Source organism: Budorcas taxicolor, chromosome 12, assembly GCF_023091745.1.
Source record: "Budorcas taxicolor isolate Tak-1 chromosome 12, Takin1.1, whole genome shotgun sequence".
Classification (NCBI taxonomy): Eukaryota; Metazoa; Chordata; class Mammalia; order Artiodactyla; family Bovidae; genus Budorcas; species Budorcas taxicolor.
In genome coordinates, this window is record NC_068921.1 from 67,095,691 (window position 1) to 67,110,417 (window position 14,727).

The following is a 14,727-nucleotide window of genomic DNA, read 5'->3' on the forward strand; positions in this document are numbered from 1 at the left end:
TTCATTCTGTATTCCAAGTCCAAATTTGCCTATTATTCCAGGTGTTTTCCTTCTTTTCATTCCAGTCCCCTATAATGAAAAGGACATCTGTTTTGGGTGTTAGTTCTAGAAGGTCTTGTAGGTCTTCATAAAACTGTTCAACTTCAGCTTCTTCACCATTACCGGTTAGGGCATAGACTTGGATTACTGTGGTATTGAATGGTTTGTCTTGGAAACAAACAGAGATCATTCTGTTGTTTTTGAGATTGCATCCAAATACTGCATTTCAGACTCTTTTGTTGACTATGATAGCTACCCCATTTCTTCTAAGGGATTCCTGCCCACAGTAGTAAATATAATGGTTATCTGAGTTAAATTTACTCATTCTAGTTCATCTTAGTTCGGTGATTCCTAGAATGTTGATGTTCACTCTTGCCATCTCCTGTTTGACCATTTCCAATTTGCCTTGATTCATGGACTTAACATTCCAGGTTCCTATGGAATATTGCTCTTTTACACCTGGACCACTGCAATAACTTCCAGGTTTCTTGTTTTCCACCTTCTTTTCTATTCCTTGAGTCTAGTCCCACAAGTGTTTGAGTGATCATTTTAAGATGTCCTTTGTTCAAAAATACCCAATGTCACTGCATTTCACTCACTGCTGCTGCTAAGTCACTTCAGTCGTGTCCGACTCTGTGCAACCCCATAGACAGTAGCCCACCAGGCTCCCCCGTCCCTGGGATTCTCCAGGCAAGAACACCGGAGTGGTTTGCCATTTCCTTCTCCAATGCAAGAAAGTGAAAAATGAAAGTGAAGTTGCTCAGTCGTGTCCGACCCTCAGCCACCCCATGGACTGCAGCCTTCCAGGCTCCTCTATCCATGGGATTTTCCAGGCAAGAGTACTGGAGTGGGGTGCCATTGCTTTCTCCAATTCACTCACAGTAATGTACAAAATTCTGCCTCAACCCCTACTACCATCCACCTTGTTCATACTGTGCTACCAAACTGGCCTCACTACAGATCAATGGAGAGGTCAAATACAATATACACCCAGGACCTGCACAGTTGCTGTAAGCATACAGAAAGTTCTTATCCCAGATATCTTGAGTATTTTTTGTTCAGTTCTCTGCTCAAATGTTACTTTATAAGAGAGAACTTCTCCAATCACCTAGCCTAGTTTAGTACCCTCCAAATATAATTTTCTTAATCTCATTCACCCTAATTTTTCTTCATAGTTGTTATCACCAATTCACATATGGTAGTTTGTTTATTCATTGCTTTCTGATTTTCTCTGTGGAAGATAAGCTCCAGTGCCTAGAATGTGTAAATGCTCAGTAACTATTTGTTGATCAATTTTAAATTGATCAAAAATACTTATTATCACAATTAAATTTTTTTCTGGTTAATGTTAAGTCACTTGCTCAGTCGTGTCTGACTCTTCGTGACCCCATGGACTGTAGCCCACCAGGCTCCTCCGTCCATGGGATTCTCCAGGTAAGAATACTGGAGTGGGTTGCCATTTCCTTCTCCAAGGGATCTTCCCAACCCAGGGATCGAACCCAGGTCTCCCACATTGCAGGCAGATGCTTTAACCTCTGAGCCACTCAGGAAGCCCATCCCCTGCCAAATACAGGAAAGATCAAATCAAAGATACATATTTAACACATAATGTTTCAGTTTTTTTATGTATCACCTTTTTTGTACCCCAAGGAAGCGTGCACTTAAATTAGCACCAAACTATAATGGAAAACAAGTAATGATCATTCTCATTAAAAGTCTGTGCATTCAGAGCTTGTTATTATTATATTCCTATTACATTGAAATGTCTATCTTCTTTTAAACAAATTGCTAGAAATAGAGATTTTCCATTAAAATACTCTTTCCTATAATATAGAAAAATAATAGGAAAAGGCAATGTTGCCAGAATTTAGAACCACATATTACTTCTGAATGAAATATACATTTTCTTTAATACTTATTATCAGCTTATGAGTTTTAATGGTAGGATTTAATTCTTCTTATGCTCACTTCTATTTCTTTGTGAATTTATAATCTCCTAATTGCAGATGGAAGCATTACTCTATGAGCTGCTAGAGTTTTTTGTATTGCATTTCCCTCCCAGTTTGTAAAGTTTCTGGGAATTTCTGCTTATTGAGCAGGAGAGAAATATATTTCTGAGGTTAGACTTCACTTTCTTCATAATAAATTCAGAAAAAATAATTGAACATGTACAAAAAGGAGTTTTCTACTAAAATTTTCAGATATGTCCTATGATTTTCCTGTATTTTTAGTTGTTAGGATGAAATTCACCAAATAATTAAGGAAATCACAAATCTTATTTTGCAATATACAAAATCTATCCCTCTGTGCTTTGTCTTATCAAGCCTTATAAGTTTTCTTGAGAAAATTACAATGATTTACAAACTGGTTTTCTTGCACCAGATTGTTTAATTGCCTAGCAAGCCATTTCACATTCTCTGTTTACAACGGCATTCCTTGATCTCAAAGTTTATCTTTCAGAGATACTCCACTGGCTTTTAAAGGCCCAAGGAAAAACTTCCTACATTTTTCACATGTCAAACAAAGGCATTCATGGGTTAACCCCCTTCAACTTTTTCTAGCCACATCACCTCTACCCAGCATGGCAAATACAGTCTCTTACAACCCACACCTTGCAAGTATCTTATACCTTTACCTGAAGCACCTTTCCTTCTTTCCTAACTGATAGCTTCTGTTTTTTTTCAAGGGTGATTTAAAAGTCGCATTCTCTATTGAAGGTAAATTCTGAAAAGCTTTTCAGGTTTCTGACATTGCATAAGTGTGAGTTGTCCAAAGTTGAATAATATATAGATCCCATCTTCTTGGAGCTCCCAGACTGTGAAACCACCTCCACCTATTCCCCTTTGAATCCTTCCTGATCAGAACTAGATTAGGCTCCTGCCTTATAGTGGGCTTCCCAGGTAGTAGCTTATTTACTATTAAGAACACACCTGCCAATGCAGGAGACATAAGAAATGAGGATTCCATTCCCTGGGTCGGGAAGATCCCCTGGAGGAGAGTATGACAACCCACTCTAGTATTCTTGCCTGTAGAATCCCATGGACAGAGGAGCCTGGTACAGTCTACCGGGTCACAAGAAGTCAGATGTGATTGAAGAAATTTAGCACCTATGCACCTACCTTATACATCTATCACTGTACTCTGTACTTTTCCAGGTAGTACCTTCTCTTAATCTATTTTATTCTTGAATTTGGCCCACTGTAGTACAGAAAGGAGACAAGCGCAGTGTTTACAGGTTTGGGACTACAAAAGAGAGACATAATGAAAGATCTGACTACCATCGGAACATTTTTGCTTTTCATAACGTAAAAGACTTTTAAAATTTGTTCATTTGATAATGAAAAATTTTGAATAATTTCCTTTAAAGGAGAATCCTTATCTTCATTAAGGCAGAATTATATTGATATGGGAGGTTCAAATATAATAAAAGAAATAATAATTTAAAATAAAGTTGCCCCTCGTCGGCACTGAGAAAGACAAAATTAACTTTTTTCTGTGACGTTGTGGAAGTTTTGTCTAGGCTGAAAGGACATTGCCATATACTTCCTTTGTCTTCCATTTATCTTGAAAATGAGATACCGGGCAATTTACTCATCAGGGTTTTTAACGAGTCACAGTATTTGAAGGCTGTGAACTGAGTAATATCATTCATTTATGTTCTTGTCCTGCAGCTGTTGTTTTATATAAGACAGTTTGAAACAAAGAAAACAGAGCTCTTTATTAAGCTTCACTATTAAGTGGAACTAAGCCATCTCAGGAAATAATGGCACTTCACAGAAGAGAGTAAAAAAGCATAAAGTGTAATTTTCCTCAAGTAACAAAGAGGTAAATGGCAAGAGAAGCATAAAATAGTGACCAATAAATAAGGACTTGGCACTGAAGAAAAGCCAAGTGGCACAATTCTGCATCTTAATTTTCACAAGTAAGTCAACTGTGAGTCAATTTTAATATGTCTTATCAATAGATCCTTTTCTTTTTTCTCCCCTAAAGTATTCTAGAAAACTAGCTCTAGCAGTCACTTAATGCCTTCTTACGGGTCACACTTGGAGACTAAAAAAATAACCAACATCAGGCTAGAATCTGTTGTCCAACTAATCCATCACCAAGTCCTTATGCCTATTACAGAGCTTCAGTTACAACTTCCTGTGCCTGCCTCCTTCCTGTCTCTCCTCTCAGCTTCTTTCTTGGTATGGATCTCATAATTTCTTGCCTAAATTTTTTGGATAGGCTTTTAGCTGTGTTCTTTTCCTGCCACACTCATTCATTTAGGTCATATCCACAGCATAAATCTAATCATATCATGCCTCTACTTTAGAAAACTTTCTTTGACATCAGTTTCTAAAATATCCTAGAAGCTGTAAGTTTGAGTGTTCTTTATGAAATTCTCATTCATCACCAAATCAGTTTTCAGCACGTTCTGTGTGGCAAGCCCAACAGGGATTCATCACTGTGTGAAAGAGATGTATTCCCCTGCCCACTTGGAGTTTACTTAGTTTCCTATTGCTGCTGTAATGGTTACAAGAAGTATAGTGGCTTAAAACAATGCAAATTTATTATCTTATAGTTCTGGAGGTCAGAAGTCCTGTAAATAAGGTGTTAGGACTGCCTTCTTCCTGGAGGCTCTAGGGGACAATACATTCCCTTGCCTTTCCCAGCTTCTAGAGGCCGCCTGCATTTTTGGCTCTGGATTCCTTTCTCCATTTTCAAAGACAGCGGTGTAGCATCTTTAAATCTCTCTCTTACACACACAGACACTCACCTTGGCCTCCATAGGTGCATCTCCTTCTTTAACTCTCATCAGGACACCTGCCCAGGAAATCCAGGATATTCTCCCATGTCACAAAGTCCTCATTTAATCCCATCAGTCTTTTTTGCCCTCTAAATTGACACATTCACAAGTTCTGGGGATTAGAACAGACATTTGGGGTGGGGGTGTGGATGCCATCACTGCTGTCTCTTACCATCATTGTTTAACAGAATAGGCAGATATTCAGTGACATTTTAAGATTCTTTTTACTCTTCCATATTTTCCAAATTTTATCATACCTATAAGTAGTCATTTTCTAGTTCAGATGGTAAAGAATCCTCCTGCCATGCTGGAGACCCGGGCTCCATCCCTGGGCCCAGAAGATCCCCTGGAGAAGGGAATAGCAACCCACCCCAGTATTCTTGCCTAAAAAATCCCATGGACAGAGGAGCCTGGTGGGCTACAGTTCTTGGGGTCGTGAAGAGTTGAACAATACTGAGAAACTAACACACACACAAACAGTAATTTTCTAGCTATGGAAAAAAGTTTTAATTGTAAAAATTATGCTCTATCAATTTCTCAACCGAAATCTAGATTTTCCATCATGATATACATTTTAGTCACATATGCTAGACTACGCAGGAGGACACTCACAGTTCCCTTCCCCGACGCTCCTTTGTTATAATCCTCTGTCTCTTACACAGAAACTGGGAAAGTTTAACACCAACTTTCAATTTGGTAAATGCCTCACTCAAAGGTCATTCTTTTACTAGCTCTTCCCTGACACAGTTGGGCTTGACCACTTCTTCCTTTGTTCCTCCAGAGAATAGATTCCCCTTTTCTGGAAATTTACAGAATTATTTATGTTGAATCTTTGCCGTTCACCTCTACAGGACTCCAGGATAAGGATTATGTCCTTGACTTTCTGTACATCCAGCACTTATCATAGTGCTCAGCACCACCACTGAATAAAAGCTTGAGCTACTAAATAAGATTTCTTTGGGAATGGTACATTTAAAAATGTCTGTTAATTCATCCTTAAGGCTACGGAATATCGCAAATTTATTGAACTACTAGGATGTTTAAATTACTTTCATGTGTGTGAAGCAATGCCTGAAGGTTGTAACACAACACTGAAAGTGCAGATTTTCCAGTCATATGTTGAAGTGAGTATAAACAGACTAAATTTTCATGAATATTTTGTTTGAATTCAAATAACTTTCCTTATTTGTTAATAATTATTTTAACAATTTTTACTATCAGGTTTTTAATGATATTATACATGTTTTATAAAGGATGTTTCCACTTATTGACTATTTTAGATTATATCTTATGGTGTGGTTTTAATGTGTGGATTTCTACTCATGAATCAGGCTTTTAAAGGCATTATTTTTCTGAGCAGCACTACTGAAATGATATGCTCCCTGCTCATATGCAACAGGTTCAGAACAACAATTCTTTAAAAGTTATTTCAATCTGGGTCTTTATTAAGGGTAAATATGAAACTAGATTAATTTACATTATGGACTGACCCATTTATTTTTTTATGAATCAGCGAATATGTACTTAATGCATGTGACATTCATTCCAAAGACATTCTGTCCTGATATTAGTTCCAGTCCCACCCCGCTAAGGAATTGGTGTAGCCAAAAAATTGGGGAAGGAATCATGTCTATTCTAACCTCACTGGCATCCTCTACTTTGATTAATTTGAGTTTTGCCACTGATACTTTTCTGCATTCCATGTAGGTCAATTTAAATAAGGTGGTAGTATTCAGCTTGTTATACTCAGTATTACCAGTTCTTTTTTCTATCTGCATTCACTCAAAATAACAGAGTAGAAAATCTGATCAGTAATTTTAAAAGCACTTTAATCCTTCCTACTTATTTGCCTTTGTTTCCAAATATGAAATACTAGAACATACAAGTGTAATTCTCATGAGTGTGTATAAATACCACCCATCCATTCCTCCTCTCCTCCCTCTCCCTCTCTCTTTCCCAACTATGCCTCAAAGCTGGGAGAGGTTACCTGGACTAGCCTGATAATTTAGTTAGAAAAAAGCAATCTCTAATTTGAGCATTATTTAGGGAAAATGAAACATAGACTCTACATCATTTCCCAGGCTGTATTAGCAATGATCCTTCTTTCCTGGAGTACATCTAAGGGTTTTACTATTCCGTGTATTTTTTAAACCCACCATATATGGATGACAGCTACTTCTCTGTGAAGTTTTGTGGAATCATCAGAGAGCTAAGGCTTTATTTAAAAAAAAAAAAAAAAAACCAATTCAAAACATTAATTTATCAGTTGACCCAGAAGTAACTGGTCTCCAACAGATGATACAGATTAACTAAAACTGTAATGACAAATTTATAAGTCAGACAGCTTGTTCATTATTTTTAGAAATATTAATGCCAAGTACTTCAAAACACAAGTGTTAGTAAGCTATTTCTTTATAGAAAATAACTTCTGCTGCATACTAATTTTAAAATTAGGAAGTTGACAGTTCAAAGTCAAGTCAGTGAATGAAGTTAAGCAATCTGTTTTACATCCTCAAGCTACAATTTTTCTGTCTTTGTTAAAAGTAGATTAACATAGTTGTATGTCTAGTACAATTTTCTTTCATTATACTTTTTTAGAAATACAGTTACTAAATATTATCCTTTAAATCGACCTGTCCAAAATTCCTTATAACTCAAAATTTGTATCAGCAAAATATTTATTAATCATTGCTACAATGTCTTAATTTAACTTATAATTCACTTAATGTCACTGCATTCTACTACCTAAATCTCAAAGCGCTCTCATCAAGTAATCATTTCTAGTTTATTTTTGAGATTTTGCTTATCAGAGACTTCAAAAAACTTAATATCAATGAGAGTGCATGTTACTTTAAGGTCAGGAGGATGTTTTCTGAAAATATCACCGTAATCTTGAGTTCAGACTCTAGTCCAGAATCTAGACTTCAGATTTTGACCTCTTAGAAAATTCACACACTCTCCATGTAAAACACAATTTGTTAAAATATTGATTGTGATTGCCTTTAAATAACAGCAACAGATCACCAATAAGGTGATTAATAAGCAGAAAACACCATGAAAATATATTCAGACTTAGAACGTTATTTAATCAAGTTAAAATTGAAATTATTTTAACCATAGAAGATCTTTTTTAAAAGGAACATTTTTAAAATTTACCCCAGGATTTAGTCTGTATATCACATTACATGAAACAATACCATCATTCTTTTAAAAAACTTACGTAAGTAAAGAAGATTGACACTTCACCTTGGAAAATCTAACACAAATGCACACACACACATACACATACATCTTCACATCAAAAAGTTAATGACAATTTTGATAGGAGTTTTCCTAACTAAGTAGCTATGGTGAATAAAACTAAATATTCCTCACAACAGAGTTATTGAACCAAGACAAAAAAGTAATAACTGAGACAAAAAGAACTTCAAGTTTCTCTGGCTAATCAGAATTCTGGAAACCAATAAAGGGATTATATAAACATAATGAATTTCTGGAAATCTATACTTCGATAGTAACAAATAGTGCTTTTTTTTAATAAAAGAACTGATACAGTATTTGCAGAATATATACATTTATATGTTCAATATATACATATGTATGTGTAAATATATGAATTTATATATATTCATTCCATTTCTAGAGTTCGCAAACAGTTACTAAATGGCTTTATTCTGTGTATACACTTGTCCTCTAGTGTCTGTGGAGGTTGTTTCCAAGAATCCATGGATACTCAAGCCCCTTATATATAGTAGGATTTTCATGTACCCCACACATGCACACCCTATGTATTTTAAATCATCTCTAGATTACCTACAATACCTAATACAATGTAACTGCTATGTAAAAGTAGTAGGAAATATAGTGTAAATACTGTGTGCATGGTTTCCAGTTTGTGGCAAATTCAAATTTTGTTTTTGGAACTCTCTGGCATTGTTTTTTCCAAATATTTTCCATTCATGGTTGGCTAAATCCAAAGATGCAAATACAGAGGGCTGACTGTATTTCCTTTTTTTTTTTTTTTTCCATTTAGAATCATAGAGTGTGCATGATCGTGTGGTAAATTTAAATATTAACACTTTTCTGGAAATCTGATAACTTTAAATACTTTAAAATGTCTTCATGAATACAATGTGCATATCGTTATGGAACCAAACTCATCCAGCAATCTGAATGTTATATGCATGAATATAATGAGTACTCAGCGTAATTTTATCTATTTCTATGCATAGATTTGTTCAGTAGAACTCCAGAGGGTACAGAACAGCAGTGCATGTGTGCACACTCAGGCATGTCCGACTCTTTGGGACCCCATGGACTGCAGCCCACCAGGCTCCTCTGTCCATGGGATTTTTCCAGGCAAGAATACTGGAGTGGATTGCCATTTCCTACTGCAAGAGATATTCTTAACCCAGGGATCTAACCTGTGTCTCCTGAGTCTCCTGCATTGAAGGCAGATTCTTTACTGCATGAGCCATTGGGGAAGCCCACAGAATAACCACTACCAAATCAATGTTTCCAGCTCTTATATATAAGTAAGAAAGCACTAATAGAGTGGTTAACAGAACAATCTGTAAAATTAGCATTGGGAAGGGTATTTCTCTTCCTACTGCTATTTCTCAGGCTCCATGGTGATTATCATCAATTGAGGATTGAGGATGTGTGGATGTGCAAGTGAGGATGTGTAAAATAAACTAAAAATTACATTATTAAGAACTTAATATAAATTTTCATTTAAATGGCAAATTCTCCTAGGCATTTAAAAATATTTGCAAACAGATTGTTAGCTGTGATAGATAAACAAAGATAGTGTAGCTACAGCATTAGTGACTGCTGCCAGCCAAGGATCAACTAGAAATTGCGATTGAGCAGCTGTGATGTTGCAGAGCAAGTTAATTGCCAAGATAATTACAAATAATGCATACAAAAATTAATTTCCACACAATTTTCAGGGGTAATATTATTATGTATTGAAAACAGTGTGAAAGGCATTCTGGCCCATTGACCTATGAATGAATAAATGAAGGGAAAAAAAGAAGAAAGGAATGTGGGAGGAAGGAAAGCAATCAGAAATTTACTACCATTCATCTCCCTACAATGATTCTGAACAATTTATCTTTCCTTCCTCACATCCTCCCACAAACCCTTATTGAATTGCTGCCTATGTCTTCAGTTCAGTTCAGTCGCTCAGTTATGTCTGACTCTTCATGACCCCATGAATCGCAGCACACCAGGCCTCCCTGTCCATCACCAACTTCCGGAATTCACTGAGACTCACGTCCATCGAGTTCAGTGATGCCATCCAGCCATCTCATCCTCTGTTGTCCCCTTCTCCTCCTGCCCCCAATCCTCCCAGCATCAGAGTCTTTTCCAATGAGTCAACTCTTCGCATGAGGTGGCCAAAGTACTGGAGTTTCAGCTTTAGCATCATTCCTTCCAAAGAAATCCCAGGGTTGATCTCCTTCAGAATGGACTGGTTGGATCTCCTTGCAGTCCAAAGGACTCTCAAGAGTCTTCTCCAACACCACAGTTCAAAAGCATCAATTCTTCGGCACTCTGCCTCCTTCACAGTCCAACTTTCACATCCATACATGACCACAGGAAAAACCATAGCCTTGACTAGACGGACCTTAATGTCTTAGGTATATACTAACATACAAAGAAGAACAGTTCTTGCATCCATGGGATTTCTATTCCAGAATCAGGATGCATGTAAACAAACAAGGTATTTAAAGTCCAGGAATTTGAAGAGAATGAGGAGTGGAGGCTGTGGCATACAACTGAGGAAGGTCTTAATAAATGAGATTTTAACTGAATCCTAAAGAATGTGAAAGGAGGAAGCTTTTCTGACAAAAGGAAGGGACTACATTGTGAACTGAGAAGACATGATGTCCCAAGAGTCTAAGGTAGCCAAACACATTTATCATAGTGAAATACTATATAATAAACTGCTTTTCTCTTTGACTTTTCTTGAAGATAATCAAGATGCTATTAGCTCTGTTGTGACTAAGGACTGATTTGTTTCTGGGTACCATACCCAAAATCTAAGATATCAAAGGCAATTCTGAGCTTTAGACACTGTTGTTCCGTCACTAAGTCAAGTCCAACTCTTTGAGACCCCATGGACTGCAGCACACCAGGTTTCACTGTCCTTCACTCTCTCCCAGTGTTTGTTTGCTCAAATTCATGCCCATTGATGCAGATATAGCTAGAACCATAAAATAGTATGGGCTTTATATTAGACTTGTGAATATAGATTCTCTTTTCTGTGATTCATAGCTCACAATTTTAAAGATAAATCAGAGACCCCACTTGGCTATGGTTTCATTTCATTTTCTAGCAAAGGATAGAAACTATAATCAAGATGTTTGCTTAGAGAGTAACCCAGCAGCAAATTATCAATGAGCCTCAATTTTGTACTAACATCTTACTAGCATTATTTCTGTTAGTTCATGGAGTTTGTGTATTAGCTACCAAACATTTCTACTATTTGTTATTATCATATTAGAGAGCTCATGCTGGATTATATCTCCCTGATCTTTCTGCATAGACTGCCTCTACTCCCATTTTCCAGCTGGTAAATTCCAAAGCAGGTATCACTTGCTCCAGGAAGATTTCCAATCACCCTTACTCCTGCTTCTCTCTGGACCTATTAGATACCATTATCAGTTGATTATACAGGGTTTTTTATCAGCTACACTAGACTAGTGAACATTTTGATCACATATAGGAGGGCATGAATATTGATTTAGTAAAATGTTCATTGATGTTGGGAAGAAATGTCCTATAGGAGACCTTCCCTGTTCAGATCTCTGATGGTCAGTCACAATGATGTGAGAAACACTAAACTGAAAATCCTATATTTTTTAATTCTTCAATTTAAATAAACGGACTTTTAAACAGCCTAGATTGGATTGTTCAAGCCCCAAGAGCTAAACCAGTTGTAGAGAGAGGTACCACAAATGAGGAGTTGGATGACTTAATGACACCTTCCCAACAAAAGAACCAAAATCTATCAATATTTTCTGGTGCCATTTAGCAAGAAGTTAGGAAGGATAGGCCAAAGACGATAATAAAATTGAGAGATTTTCTCACACCTTGGGCTGCTTTATTTTGTGTTTGTTTTTGCCCCTATGCCTAGTTTCCTATTGGGGTTAAAGTTGATGCTGTATAACATCTTAAAAGAAATTGAGAAGAAGCTGGAATATTGGCTCTTCAAAGAAAGAAGAGTGAATGCAGAATTCAGCTTAGAAAGAATGTATCATACAAGAAAATAATTATAAGAAAGAAAATGTACTAGAAGCATACTTCATTTCTGCTTAAATGTAACTGGAAAAGATCATTCCTTTTAGGAGTTAAAGCCAGGTCTTTAAAATATGCTTGGAATAATACCAACAATGGTAGACGAGTTATTTTTAAAACAACAGAGAATTTAGGACAAAACTATAGTCAAATTCCTCTTACCTAAAAGCAATGCACACGGGTATTTCATGGGAAACATCGACTATTCTGACAGCAAAGAATCACTGACAATTTGGTTTGGAATGTTTGGTCCATTTAATAACAGTGAGCTCCCTTCACTCAAAAGAAAAACAAGTATGTTGGTTTACACTTAGAGACAGAGCTAATGTCACCATAATTTTGAGTGAATTAATTTGCTCTGCTATATTATAATTAGTGGGTATGTCCTGCTTGCATATTTTAAGTGAGTATCTATTATATGGGAGTAAAGTTTATAAAGAAAGTTGTTGTGCCACAACAGTGGTAAGTTTAGCCATGATGAAAACTCTCCAAGAGAGCATGACTAATTATTAAATTCATAGATGTGAGAAGAGTCACTGCATTCACAAGTGTCATCTTTTCATAATATTAATGAACGGGTTGATAGTACCAGTCTATCTAAAAGGTCACTCCAGCTGTGACATTCCTTTGGTAATCCTTCCATCAATATTAAGACAAGAGTAAATGTCATGCTTGTGTGTGGTTTACTTTTAAAACCATTTAGCAAAGGCCAAGCCATTGTAATTCTTCTAGCCACTCAATGTAGAAGGAAGCCAGGGATTATTTTTATCTCCTTTCTGCAATGGATCAACAGATGATGATGCTTCCACCAGTCAAACTAAAACATGAAAAACTCACCAAGGGCTCTCAACATACATCAGGATACCTTTAGTGTTGAAAGAATTGACCACTCTCTAGAAACATATATTCTTACAGGCAACAAGCTCAAACAAATATTACCAAAATGTTAAATGTGTAACAGGTACTATTAAAAAACCTTATTAAATCACTTATATACTTAATATCTGCTTCTCCTTTCTTCTCTAGTCTGAAAACATGTGAAATGCCCCTTCAGAAAATAAATATTTCTTATCACTTGTATGTAGTTATACATAGGACATGGAGAGATGACAACCATTTATTCATTTTCCATCTCCCTCTACCCAAATTAAGTTAGTTTTTGTATTTGAAGAACTTTTTTTTTTTCCTACAGAACAAAGTAGTTAGTTGAGAAAATTATTTTTCCTAAGTCATGCAACCACAAACATTTATAAGAGAAAGTACAAAGCACATGTCACATCTATGGAGTTGTAATTACCATGGCAAGATAAAACCATTAACTACAGTTCTCCGTGGAACACACAATTAATTGAAGAATCCTTCACATAGTGGTTTGGTTTGCTTGCTGAAAGCCATGTGAGGTGCTCTTCCTACCAGTCATTTGTTTAGTTCATTAAGAGGTGAGATATGTGTATTGAGAGGTGGTAAAATATGGTGGCAAAAAGCACAAACCCAGGAGACAGACTGCCTCTGTGCAAACCCCAGCCTATTATTTATTACCTGTGTAACTTCAGACAACACTTCTCTGTGCATTACCAGCCTCCAGGGCTGTTTCTACATCTGTAAAATGCGGATACTAATAGTCGCTGCCTTATAGGGTTGTTGCATGGATGAAAGAAGTTATCATATATTAAGTGCTCACACAGAATCTGGTACATGAGAAGTTTTGTGGAAGTATCAGTTTCCATTGCTGTGATTACATGTGCTCCCTAGATCTCAGTGGCTCAAAAATCCGTCTTCAAAATATGGATAGTAAATGTTCCCCAGTGATGGCTGTTGTAATACTGAATTGGAATATGGAGTAGAAATTCATAGAACTTATTCCAAATGTCAGTTAATTTGGTCAGTTGACCTATAATAATTATATAAAATACTTACAGGAATAAGCCATGGCTTTTACCATAAAGGACATTGCAATCCCATGATGGAAAGTAATAAAAATGTAGGGTATAGAAAATGCTGAATAAATACATGGGCATTATTTAAAACTTTTCAAGTTTTTTTTTTTTTAATTTGCATGAAATATTTGGAGTGATAGATGTGTATGACTTTGGAAAGGGGAAATATGGTTGGGTAATGCAGTTTTTTTGTGCCTAAGGAGTCAGAGAGGTGTAGTAGGAGATGCTTAGACAAATAGATTAGATTTTGCTTAGGAAAGTCGAGGAACTTAAATATTGAGATGAGAAAGCCAGAAGAAGTGTTAAACAGAACAGAGATAAAACTGAATCTGATTTTTAGAAATATAATATGGCAGTAGTATGGAGAATTATGTGAAAATTTTGGTAAACTATTCTGGTAAAACATTGCTTTGAATTTATGCTTTGAACTTTCACATGCACCCCAACACAGTTCAGAAATTATAAAATTAAATAATAAGTGTCAAATGTAGCCATATTCAAAGACAAGGCAATACTCAATGGATCAGAAAAGGAACAAAAACCCAGAGTGGTGAGAACGCTGACATTAAGCTTCAGTCCACTAATATTGTGATTCAGAAGCAAAAAGAGTTATTTCACTTACTGAAATAAGTCAGAGAAAGACAAATATTGTATATTTTC